Raw genomic sequence first — 13,065 nt, 5'->3', positions numbered from 1 at the left:
AGGCAGGAGAATGGCGTGAAACCCGGGAGGCGGCGGAGCTTGCAGTGAGCGGAGATTGTGCCACTGCACTCCAGCCGGGGCGACAGAGTGAGACTCCGTCTCAAAAAAGAAAAAAAAAAAAAAAAAAAAAAAAAAAAGAGCCTTATAGCAGGCATCTGTAGTCCCAGCTAGTCGGGAGGCTGAGGCAGGAGAATAGCGTGAACCCAGGATGCGGAGCTTGCAGTGAGCCGAGATTGCGTCACTGCACTCCAGCCTGGGTGACAGAGCAAGACTCTGTCTCGGAAAAATAATAAAAAAAAAGCCTTCATTATGGAGGGCAGATGATAACTAACACAAATGCGGAGAAGCTGAAGTTCTTACAGGATCACTTAGAATAATGGGCTCCAAAAAAGAAAAACAAACAAACAAAAAAATCTCTTATAGGAGTAATTCCAGGACTACGGTTTTATTCTGGGTTAGTACACGAAAGACCCAAGTAATCCTGCCATTATTTTTTATTTCTGTGATTGGGGCTCAACCACCTTCCCTCATTTCCATCTTTAGCTCAACTTTTGCTGAAAGTTCCTATCCCAACACAGAAAGTTAAATAAGGCCTGAGTGTCAAGTGCAATAAATAGTTCATACAGCCTCTGTCCAGCCCATTTGAGCACTACACACAAGTAGTAAAGCAAAACTCACTAATAATTAACTATTCGTCATTAGGTAGATTCCCTTCACCTGAAACTACATACGCCATGCAAGTCTAAACATCAGTTAAAAAGAAAGCACCAAGTTTTGTGCAGTGGTGGTATCATAGCCAATGAAGTTTACGTGAGGTACAATTACTGCTATTTGTAAGACAAAACAAAACAAAATAAAACAAAACAAAGTACCTATGAGCTTTGGCATCTTGCAACCCCTTCAAACATGTCATCATACAAACATAAAAATAGTGGAGACTGAGCGCGGTGGCTCACGCCTGAAATCCCAGAGCTCTGGGAGGCTGAGGTGGGTGGATCAGGAGGTCAGGAGTTCAAGGCCAGCCTTACCAACATAGTGAAACCCCATCTCTACTAAAAAATACAAAAAATTAGTTGGGCGTGGTGGTGGGCACCTGTAATCCCAGCTACTCAGGAGGCTGAGGCAGAATAGCTTGAATCTGGGAGGCGGAGGTTGCAGTGAGCCGAGATCTCGCCATTGCACTCCAGCTCAGGCAAGAGTGTGAGACTCTGTCTCAAAAAGAAAAAAAGGAAAGCATCCTGAAAATTTCTGAGGCAAGGGAAAATGCAATGCAACATATGGCTATAAGAAGAGCAAAACATGTATTAGTGACAGATCCATTACTTCCTTTTCCAACAAGATGCACATTAGAGTAAAATAATTCCTACAGATTTCCTTTTAACATAGCCCTACTCATCTTTCCAAACTAGGGCTAAATCACAGTATGACAGAGTACAGGTATTAATAGTCAAAGGATGAATGCTGCACATCTTCCTGCTGGGCAATACTACTTGGTAGTAATATAAAATATATATACATATATACACATACACACATTTTGAGATGGAGTCTTGCTCTGTCACCAGGCTGGAGTGCAGTGGTGTGATCACGGCTCACTGCAACCTCTATCTCCCAGGTTCAAGCGATTCTCCTGCCTCAGCATGCTGGGTAGCTGGGATTACAGGCATGCGCTACCATGCTCAGCTAATTTTTGTATTTTAGTAGAGACGGGTTTTCACCATGTTGGCCAGGATAGTCTCTATCACCTGACCTTGTGATATCACCTGACCTTGTGATCCGCCCGCCTCGGCCTCCCAAAGTGTTGGGATTACATGTGTGAGCCACCGCGCCCAGCCATAAAATATTTTAATTTAAACCGAAGAGAGAAATATGATAGAGCACACAACAAAATTCACATTCATTCTTTCTTTTTTTTTTTCCGAGACGGAATCTCTCTCTGTCACCCAGGCTGGAGTGCAGTGGCACAATCTCAGCTCACTGCAACCTCCGCCTCCCAGGTTCAAACAATTATCTGCCTCAGCCTCCTGAGTAGCTGGGATTACAGGCGCCTGCCAGCACGCCTGGCTACGTTTTGTTTTTTAGTAGAGACGGGAAGTTTTGTTTTTTCAGTAGAGACGGGGTTTCACCATCTTGGCCAGGTTGGTCTCGAACTCCTGACCTCATGATCCACCGGCCTCAGCCTCCCAGAGTGCTGAGATTACACGCATGAGCCATCACACCCAGCCCACATTCATTCTTAAAGTAAAACAGGAGATCACAAAGAAATTGGAAGTTTCAAGATCAGGCACGGTGGCTCATGCCTGTAATCCCAGCACTTTGGGAGGCCGATGCGGGCTGATCACCTGAGGCTGGGAGTTCAAGACCAGCCTGACCAACATGGAGAAACCCCGTCTCTACTAAAAACACAAAAAATTAGCCGAGCGTGGTGGCACATGCCTGTAATCCCAGCTATTTGGGAGGCTGAGGCAAGAGAATCACTTGCACCTGGGAGGCAGAGGTTGCAGTGAACCGAGATTGTGCCACTGCACTCCAGCCTGGGCAACAAGAACGAAACTCCATCTCAAAAAAAAAAAAAAAAAAGAAAAGAAAATGCAAGTTTCAAGAGTTATTTCCAGATACACATATAGACCTCCAGGGGATATCATCCAGATTCTTCCTGGAAAATTAGTAAATAGTATTTATATAACCCTGATGGTTCAAACTACTGTTAAAAAATGAATTTTTGGGTGGGCACTGTGGCTCACCTCTGTAATCCCAGCACTTTAGGAGCCTGAGGCGGGCAGATTATCTGAGGTCAGGAGTTCGAGACCAGCCCGGCCAACGTGGTGAAACCCCATCTCTACTAAAAATACGAAAAATTAGTCAGGTGTGGTGGCACACACCTGTAGTTTCAGCTCTTGGGAGGCTGCGACAGGAGAATCTCTTGACCTGGGAGGCGGAGGCTGCAGTGAACGGAGATCGTGCCACTGCACTCCAGCCTGGGTGCAACACAGCAAGACTCCATCTCAAAACAAACAAACAAACAAACAAAAGGCCGGCGCGGTGGCTCACGCCTGTAATCCCAGCACTTTGGGAGGCTGAGGTGGGTGGATCACGAGGTCAGGAGTTCAAGATCAGCCTGGCCAAGATGGTGAAACCCCATCTCTATTAAAAATACAAAAAAAATTAGCCAAGCATGGTGGTGGGAGCCTGTAATCCCAGCTACTCGGGAGGCTGAGGCAGACAATTTCTTAAACCCAGGAGGTGGAGGATGCAGTGAGCCGAGATCGGGCCACTGCACTCAAGCCTGGGCAACAGAGCAAAACTGCATCTTAAAAAAAAAAAAAAAAAAATTTTCAATTGAAAAAAAAATTTGCATGAGATTTCAATGAAATATAAGGCAGCTACAATAATGAAAGGAAACTGCATGACGATGAGTAAGATGCACAGACATACAATCTCAAAACTAATTTATATAGAGACTATTTTTTTACTGCTACAGATAAAGTTATAATCTTGATTGGAGAGAGAGCTGAACAAATTTAGCAACAAACTTTCTGTTTTTTTTTTTTGTTTTTTGTTTTTTTTTTTTGAGACGGAGTCTCGCGCTGTCGCCCGGGCTGGAGTGCAGTGGCCGGATCTCAGCTCACTGCAAGCTCCGCCTCCCGGGTTTGCGCCATTCTCCTGCCTCAGCCTCCTGAGTAGCTGGGACTACAGGCGCCCGCCACCTCGCCCGGCTAGTTTTTTTGTATTTTTTAGTAGAGACGGGGTTTCACTGTGTTAGCCAAGATGGTCTCGATCTCCTAACCTCATGATCCGTCCGTCTCGGCCTCCCAAAGTGCTGGGATTACAGGCTTGAGCCACCGCGCCCGGCCAACTTTCTGTTTTTTACAAGTAATAGCCCAGACTGTAGTCCCAGCTACTCAGGAGGCTGAGGCAGGAGGATCACCTGAACCTGGAAGGCAGAGGTTGCGGTGAGATACGATTGCGCCACCGCACTCCAGCCTGTATGACAGAATAAGATTCCATCTCAAAATAAATACATAAAATAAACTAATAACCCAATATTGAAAATTTTGGGGAAAAACCTTAAAATTCTGTATGACTATAAATATAACTTGAAGAAATGATTTTTTAAAAAGTCATATTATGGATGACAGTGATTTATATAAGGAAATTCAAATCTTCTATATTTTCTGTGATAACAATTTACCATGAGTGACCCAAATACAATGTTTAAACATAATACACAAAATTGAATTCTGACATCATTGATAATTTGCTTACTTTCAGTCCTGAAAACCACAGCTTTACATGTATTTTTCTATTTGGTCATTACAAAGGTGTATTTGTCACAGTAGGAGGATGGAACTCATTTTAATCCGTGATGTGTTAGCTTAATTTATAACTTTTAAATATTTAGACACAGAGTTCATAACCTTAGCAAGGACCCCACAAAGGCTAGGGGCCAGTGTGAATCTAGCACCCCAACCACAAGTATGTTTCAAAACTAGACTGGGAATGAGGGGTGCAGAATACTGATTTAACAACAATTCCCTATTAGAGCTAGGTGGCTGGCATGTGCCACAACAAAGGCAGGAATGGGCAGGCCCAGGAGAGCCCTAGGAATGACTGTTCAAGGAAGGGGGCTATTGTCCCTCAAGCTGGAATGTAGTCAAGGAGGTGCTTTCAGCATCAGCAAATGACAGCTGCAGCCAAAGGGAGATCTACAACAACCACAGGAGAAAACACCATCCTCCTCTTTGGGCCAGAGGGAAAGACAGACAGATGTCAAGGCAAAGAATCAGCTGCACCTTAATCTCCTCACTTTACTTGTCCCCATACTGCTTTCCTTCCTGCAAGTCATTTCTGCCTAATCAGATCCTACGCAGTTTGTAAATCAACTGAACTCCAGATTTTATCAGACTAGCAAGAATTAAAAATAATATGGGGGCTGGGTGCAGTGGCTCACACCTGTAATCCCAGCAATTTGAGAGGCCGAGACAGGTGGATCACGAGGTCAGGGGATCGAGACCATCCTGGCTAACACGGTGACAGCCCGTCTCTACTAAAATTACAAAAAATTAGCCGGGTGTGGTGGCAGGCGCCTGTAGTCCCAGGTACTCGGGAGGCGGAGGCAGGAGAAGGGTGTGAACCCTGGAGGCCGAGCTTGCAGTGAGCCAAGACTGTACCACTGCACTCCAGCCTAGGCACAGAGCGAGACTGTCTTAAAAAAAAAATAATGGGGCTGGGCATGGTGGCTCACACCTGTAATCCCAGCACTTTGGGACGCCAATGCGGGTAAATTATCTGAGGTCAGGAGTTCAAGACCAGCCTGGCCAATATGGTAAAACCCTGTCTCTACTTAAAATATAAAAAAAATTAGCCAGGGCCGGGCACAGTGGCTCACACCTGTAATCCCAGCACTTTGGGAGGCAAAGGTGGGAGGATCACTTGAGGTCAGGAGCTCAAGACCAGCCTGACCAACATGGTAAAACCCCATCTTTACTAAAAATACAAAAATTAGCAGGGCATGGTAGCACATGCCTGTAATCTCAGCTACTAGGGAGGCAGAGCTTGCAGTGAGCTGAGACTGTGCCAGCCTGGGACTCTGTCTCAAAAAAAAAAAAAAAAAAAAAAAAGTTGGGCATGGCAGGAGGCACCTATAATCCTAGCTACTTGGGAGGCCAAGGCAGGAGAACTGCTTGAATCCAGGAGGCGGAGGTTGCAGTAAGCCGAGATCACGTCACTGCACTCCAGCCTGGGCAACAGAGGGAGACTCTGTCTCCAAAAAAAACCCAAAACAAAACAAAACAAAAAATGGATAAATCCAGGCATAGTAGAGTAGCCTTTAGCATACTAAATCCTTTTACTAGAATTAATTACAAAATTTAACAGACTTTATTTACTGGTAAGGGGACTTTCCACGACAAAATAGTGGAAACCCAAGCAGAAAACAGCAGGAGACAGTTAGCAGTACTGGATTCTAAAGTAGCTGGAACTCAAGAGGCACAATCTGGGAGAGGAGGAAACCACAGAAAAATAATGTGCATACAAATCTCCTCTCCTCCAAGTCACTGGCTGACTCCTAAACTGCACATTTACAGAGTGAGACTTCAAAAACTTAACAGTTAAACGTCAAAGAGCAGTTAAACGTCAAAGAGCTGATAAGATTATAGCAGCTATGCTGAGTTGAGAGTTGAAATTTAAGACTAGCAAGATAGAGGGGTTTTGGTAAAGACCTGGATTTCTGGTTGAGACTCAAGGAGGGCCTTGCTCTAGGAGTAATGGCCATGCCCCAAGAAGAAAAGAGACCACTTCCAAGAAGAAAGGACAAACTGAAATAGAACAGCCTTAACAAGGCCTGTAATCAACAGGATCAATGTCATCTGCTACTACTATCCACGTGCCTAATGGCAACCTTAGCCTGAAGGAAGTACATCCAGATGCTAATAATGTTCATCCAAAATATCCAGAATCTAATAACAATTTATGGACCAAGAGGAATTTTTAAAATCCCAAAACTGACTGAAAAAAAATGCAACAGAAACAAACCCACAGGTGACTCAGATATTGTTCTTGTCAGGCAAGGACTTGGTTATGTTTGAGAAAATAGAGGAAAAGATGGAGAAGTTCTGCAGTGACCTGGAATCCATTAAAAAAAAAAAAAAAAAAAAAGAGAGAGAGCGTTAAATGGAAAATCTAGAATTGGAAAACACAGTGAGGAAATTAAGAATTCAATAGATGAATATCAAATTAGTGAAGACAAGCTAGAAGGTAGACTGACGCACAGAGATAAAAGGATGGAAAATTGAAATAATGTGCCATGTGGGATTCCTATTCAGTTCTAGAATAAGAATCTAGAATAATGTGCCATGTGGGATCTCTTATTCAGTTCTAGAAAAAGAGAAAATAGACAATGCAAAAGAAGCAATATTTGAAAGAAAATACCAGGCAAGGTGGCTCACGCCTGTAATCCCAGGACTTTGGGAGGCCCAGGCAGGAGTTTGAGTCCAGGAGTTTGAGACCAGCCTGGGTGACATAGTGAGACCCTCATCTCTATAAATATATTAGAAAAATTAGCTGGGCATGGTGGTGGATGCCTGTAGTACAGGCTACATGGGAGGCTGAGGCTGGGGGATCACTTGAGCCCAGGAAAGAGTTCCAGGTTATGGTGAGCTATGATCGCACCACTGCACACCAGCCTGGGTAACAGATGAGACACTGTCTCGAGAAAAAAATAACAAAAAATACCTACCATTTTTTGGGACAATTTCCAAAACTGAAGAAAAACATCAAACCACATGAATTCAAGAAGTTCTGTGAATCACAAATAAGACAAATATAAAGAAAAAAGCGAGTAGGCATATCATAGTCACACTGGTGAAAACCAAAAAGAAAATCTTAAAAGCAGTAAGAAGGTTGGGTGTGGTGATTCACACTTGTAATTTGAACATGTTGGGAGGTATTGGACAGAGGACTGCTTGAGCCCAGGAGTTCGAGGCCAGCCCCTGGCAGCATAGTGAGACCCCCCATCTCTAAAAACAAAAATTAGCTGGGTGTGATGGTGTGCATCTGGAGTCCCAGCTACTCGGGAGGCTGAGGTGGTAGGACTGCTTAAGCTTGGGGGGGGGTGAGGCTACAGTGAGCTGTGATCATGCCACTGCATCCAGCCTGGGGGACAGAGTGAGACCCTGTCTAAAAAAAAAAAAAAAGAAAAGAAAAGAAAAGAAAACAATGAAACTTCAGAAGCCAATGCAGTATCTTTAAAGTGCTGGGGAAAATCTACCTAAAATTCTATATTCAATAAAAATATCCTTCAAGATTAAGAGCAAAATAAAGACACTTTCAGATAAATGAAAACACTGTAGAAATGCTAAAGGAAATTCTTTTTTTTTTTTTTTTTTGGAGACAAGAGTTTTACTCTTGTCGCCCAGGCTGGAGTGCAATGGCACAATCTCGGGTCACTGCAACCTCCACCTCCCGGGTTCAAGGGATTCTCCTGCCTCAGCCTCCTGAGTAGCTGGGATTATAGGCATGCATTACCACTCCTGGCTAATTTTTTGTGTTATTAGTAAAAAAGGGGTTTCACCTGTTGGCCAAGCTGGTCTGGAACTCCTGACCCCAGGTGATCCACCTGCCTCGGCCTTCCAAAGTGCTGCGATTACAGGCGTGAGCCACCATGCCCGGCCACTAAAGGAAATTCTTTAAGCTAAAGTAAAATAGTAGATGGGAATTTAGCATAAAAGTTCGAAAGGAGGCCAGGCATTGTGGCCCATGCCTGTAATCCCAACACTCTGGGAGGCTGAGGCAGGCGGATCACTTGAGGTCTGCAGTTCGTGACCAGTCTGGCCAATGTGGTGAAACCCCATCTCTACTAAAAATACAAAAATTAGCTGGGTATGGTGGTGCATGCCTGTAATCCCATCTACTCGGGAGGCTGAGGCAGGAGAACTGCATGAACCCAGGAGGTGGAGGTTGCAGTGAGCCCAGATCACGCCATTGCACTCCAGCCTGAGTGACAGTGCAAGATTCTGTTTCAAAAAAAAAAAAGAAATTGGAAAGGAAGAAAACTGTTTTTATTTGTAGGCATGACTGCATATAGAAAACTCTAAGGAACCTCCCCCAACTCAATCCCGGTAAAAGAAACTACTGGAGTAAGTGAATTCAGCAGAATCATAGGATAATACAAGATCCGCATTCTAGAATTTTTCTTATCGCTGATCTTCAACATTGTAGTAGAAGTTCTAGTCAGATCAATAAAGCAAGAAAAAATAAAAGACAAACTTTGAAAAGTAAGTAAAATTGTTATTATTCATGGATGACATGATTCTGTACAAAGAAAATTCAAAAGAATCTCCAAATTATTAAGCTTAGCAAGACATTTGAAAATTAATTTTGGCCAGGTACAGTGGCTCACACCTGTCATCCTAGCAATTTGGGAGGCAGAGGCGGGTAGATTACCTGAGGTCAGTAGTTCAAGGCCAGTCTAACATGCTGAAACCCGTCTCTACTAAAAATACAAAAAAATTAGCTAGCCGTGGCAGTGGGCACCTGTAATCCCAGCCACTCAGGAGGCTGAAACAGGAGAATCACTTGAATGTGGGTGTTGGAGGCTGCGGTGAGCCATTGCGCCACTGCGCTCCAGCCTGGGTGACACAGCGCGACTCCGTCTCAAAAAAAAAAAAAAAATCAATTTTATTTATTTGCACTAGAACAGAAAAATATAAAAATAACCATTTCTACAGTATCATGAATATCAAGTATATGAATAACTCTAATGAAAGCTATTAAAGAACTCTACAGTGAAAACAAAACATTGCTGAGTGAAATTAAGGAAGATCTAAATAAATGCTCATTGATGGAAAGAGTCAATATTAAGTTAATTTTTCTCCTAATTAAGCTGTAGAAGAAAATCCCAGCAGAGGTTTTTGTGGAATTTGCAAGGTAATTCTAATGTATATATAATGTGCATACAGAGCCTAGAATAACCAAGACAATCTCAAAAAAAAAAAAAAAAAAAGTTGGAAGGGCTTATAAAGCTACAGTACATTAAGATAGCGTGGTATGGACACAAGCAAAAACAAAACATAGAGTCCGGAAGCAGATATACTCCTCTTATTTCTTTGCATTATACCACTTCTTTATACATTACACTTTGCTAAGATTTATTTTATCTAGCCAGGCACAGTGGCTCCTGTCTGTAATCCCAGCACTTTGAGAGGCCGAGGCAGGTGGATCACCTGAGGTCAGGAGTTCTAGACCAGCCTGGCCAGCATGGTGAAACCCTGTCTCTACTAAACCAAAATTAGCCAAGTGTGGTGTAATCCCAGCTACTTGGGAGGCTGAGGCAGGAGAATCACTTGAATTTAGGAGGTGGAGATTGCAGTTAGCTGAGATCGCGTTACTGCACTCCAGCCTGGGCGACAAGAGTGAAACTGTCTCCAAAAAAAAAAAAAAAAAGAAAATTATCTTATTCAACTGAGTTCTGCAAGGTCTTTTACTAGCCTGATGGGAAGGCTGGAGGCAGAAGGCTATATGCTTTTCAAACCAAACTAAAATGTCCCTGGTTAATTCTGCAGGCAATGGGGAGCCATCATTTCTGAAGTGCCTCGGTACGGGGTTACACTGATGAGCAGGATGTCCCAACCAGTAAGTATATACAAGGTACTGAGAAGAAATGAGAGGTGAAATTTGAGCTGGGTTTTAAAGTGTCTACTACCAACCAATAATGGGGGATATTCCTGGTATAGAGACAGTAGGTACAGAACCACAAATAGTCGGGCACAGTGGCTCAAGCCTGTAATCCCAGCCCTTTGAGAGGCCGAAGCGGGTGGATTGCTTCAATTCAAGAGTTCGAGACAGCCTAGGCAACATGGAGATAACCTGTCTCTAAAAAAAATATAAAAATTAGCTGGGCGTAGTGGGGAGCACCTGTTGTCCTAGCTACTCTGGAGCCTCAGGTGGGAGGATCGCTTGAGCCCGGAAAGCTGAGGCTGCTTGTGAGCCGTGATCTTGTCACTGCACTCAGCCTGGGCCAAAGAGCGAGACCCTGTCTCCAAAAAAAAAAAAAAGAAAGAAAAAAGAAAGAAAAAAAGCACAAATACATGGGAACTAGAAGGAGCGGGACTATTGTTGCAGATAAAGTACAAATGCAAGAGTGCCAGTAAAAGGAACTGGAAAGCTGGAAAAGTAGACATGGGTCATGGGTCATGTCAGGAAGGTCCCTGATACCAAATACCTTAAAATTAATCTTGTAAATCAGCAGCGTTCAAACTGTGCTTTTGGGGTTCAGCAAACATTTCATTCTTTTTTTTTTTTTTTTTGAGACGGGGTCTCGCTCTGTCGCCCAGACTGGAGTGTAGTGGCAGGATCTCGGCTAAATGCAACCTCTGCCTACAACTCAAGCGATTTTCCTGCCTCAGCCTCCTGAGTAGCTGAGATTACAGGCGCCTGCCACCAAGCCCAGCTAATTTTTGTATTTTTAGTAGAGACGGGGTTTTCGCCATGTTGACTAGGCTGTTCTCGAACTCCTGACCTCAAGTGATCCGCCCGCCTCGGTCTCCCAAAGTGTCAGGATTACAGGCGTGAGGCACCGCGCCCGGCCAGGAGTCAAACTTTTGAAAAATCACTGCTTAATGAAGGAGAGCTACAGGTGTGATGAGGGCTTTTGAAACGGAGGCTGCGGAGGGAGACCAAAGTCTGAAGGCCCAGTTACGACACAGGAGCAGGAGGCGGCAAGAATCGCTGGAAGCGGGGAGCAGTAACCCCCCGAATCTGTGAGGGTAAGATTAAAGGGGGCGACAAACACAATCCAGGTCAGGGCCTGGCCCGGAGTTCCCGACCCCCATCTGGCGGAATCTGCACTCAAAGTCCCGTCTCTAAAACCCCGACCCGACGCCTCATCCTCCCTCCGACCGACAGGAGAAACCCTGCCCCTTTCGAGTAAGGCGCAGGAGTAAAGACCGAAACCAGAGCCGCATGAGGAGGCTTACTAATTTCTCTCAGAGACGCCCGCCGCGCAAAGCTTCTCAATCTCGAAGCGAAACGGCCCCGCCGGCCACGCCCCTCTCCCGTCGTGCTCTGCGGCTGAGCATGCGCAGGGCCGCTGGCCCAGGGTGGTCCCAACTCCCTGCGTTGGGAAGGGCGACCTTGGGATTGAAAACGTGGGAGAGAGGGAGGGGAAGAGTCCTTACGGCCCGCACAGGATTTTAGCCTTGAAGTCGTCGCTGGCTGGCAGCCAAAGTGGGACCCTTGACTCAGAGCTCAGGCAAGGCAGTTAGATTTCCTGTATTTGAGAGATGGCCTTACCACTTATTAGCTGTGTGCTAGTAAGCGATTTGACAACTTCTGTAAATCTCAATTTCTTCGTCCTTGAAATGGGGATAATTGTAGTGGCTGCATCGTAGGTTTGTAAAGATTCGGCAGGCTTCTGCAGAAGCTGGACTCAAAAAAAAAAAAAAAAAAAAAAAAAAAGGCAATGTTAGTGAAGTGCCAGGTGCCGAGTAAATTTCCAGTAAAAGGAAATTATCCTCAGAGGTAGGGAGTTCAGACATCTTTCATTAGTACATTAAAATTAAAATGACCCCAGGCTGGGCGTGGTGGGTCACGCCTATAATTCCAGCACTTTGGGAGGCCGAGGCGGGTGGACTGCTTGAATTAAGGAGTTCAAGACCATCCTGACCAACATGGTGAAACCCCGTCTCTATTAAAAATACAGAAATTATCAGGGCATGGTGACGGGCGCCTGTAATCCCAGCTACTCGGGAGTCCGAGGCAGGAGAATCGCTTGAAGCCAGGAGGCAGAGGTTGCAGTGAGCTGAGATCCCACCACTGCACTTCAGCCTGAGCGACAGAGACTCTGCCTCAAAAAAAAAAAAAATTAAAATAACCTTAAACTGCGTGTCAAAAATAATGGTATATTTTAAATGTTTTTAACAATACTTTCAACATCTAAAAAAGTATAGGATCAACTAACTGTGCTATTCCTAAAGGCATAAGAGGATTCTAAAATATATATATCTAAAAAGTTGAATGATGAACTTATATTTGACAATTACTTTTAAAGGAGATATTCTCAAAAATCTAAATTTGAGGCCCTTGTGAAGGTGAGGTCCAGACCAAAAGGGCCTCCTGATCCTTGCTGCTATGGTCCTTAAACATCCTTTGGAGTTAGCCTCAAATCTAATATAAACCCTTTGGTAATTTGAAATATTATACGAGTAACTGAAGTTAATTTCTCCAACATTTATTATTACCTTCTAATATTCATAATAATCTATTTAGACTGTTAGGATTAGAAGGGACCTTACTGAAATGATCTTTCCTCTAATACTCCCTTCTTACCAAAGGAAAAGCTGAAGGCAAGAAGATAAAGGTAATTTGCCCCAAGTTACACAGCAACTCAGTGACTGGGATTAGATTGGAACCCAGAAATCAGTCCTGGTTCAGTGGGCATCCAAAGGCAAGTGATGTCATTGTAACTGCCCAGTGGGCTCACCTTGCCTGCTACCTAAACAGAATCCATTTATCAAGACTGGAATTGCAATAAAGAGTAATTCACGTAGAGTCAGCTGTGCGGGAGAC

General features: G+C 44.2%; 1 protein-coding gene across 4 annotated transcripts in view; it reads right to left on the bottom strand.

The window, feature by feature from the left end:
• ZMYM1 (zinc finger MYM-type containing 1) overlaps nucleotides 1-11,551 on the bottom strand; it is a 37,820-nt gene extending 26,269 nt beyond the window's left edge. For 3 of the 4 annotated variants that reach the window (XM_025394913.1, XM_025394907.1, XM_025394923.1), the window contains exon 1: nucleotides 11,475-11,545. The gene's annotated coding sequence lies outside the window, so the exon portion shown is untranslated. Of the gene's footprint in view, nucleotides 1-11,474 lie in introns of all 4 variants that reach the window. The other variant, XM_025394934.1, reaches the window with a different exon arrangement.
• Nucleotides 11,552-13,065: the final 1,514 nt, after the last annotated feature.

Source organism: Theropithecus gelada, chromosome 1 (genome assembly GCF_003255815.1).
Source record: "Theropithecus gelada isolate Dixy chromosome 1, Tgel_1.0, whole genome shotgun sequence".
Taxonomy (NCBI): Eukaryota; Metazoa; Chordata; class Mammalia; order Primates; family Cercopithecidae; genus Theropithecus; species Theropithecus gelada.
The sequence above is the reverse complement of the archived record's forward strand: the minus strand, read 5'-3'. Positions and strand labels throughout refer to the sequence as shown.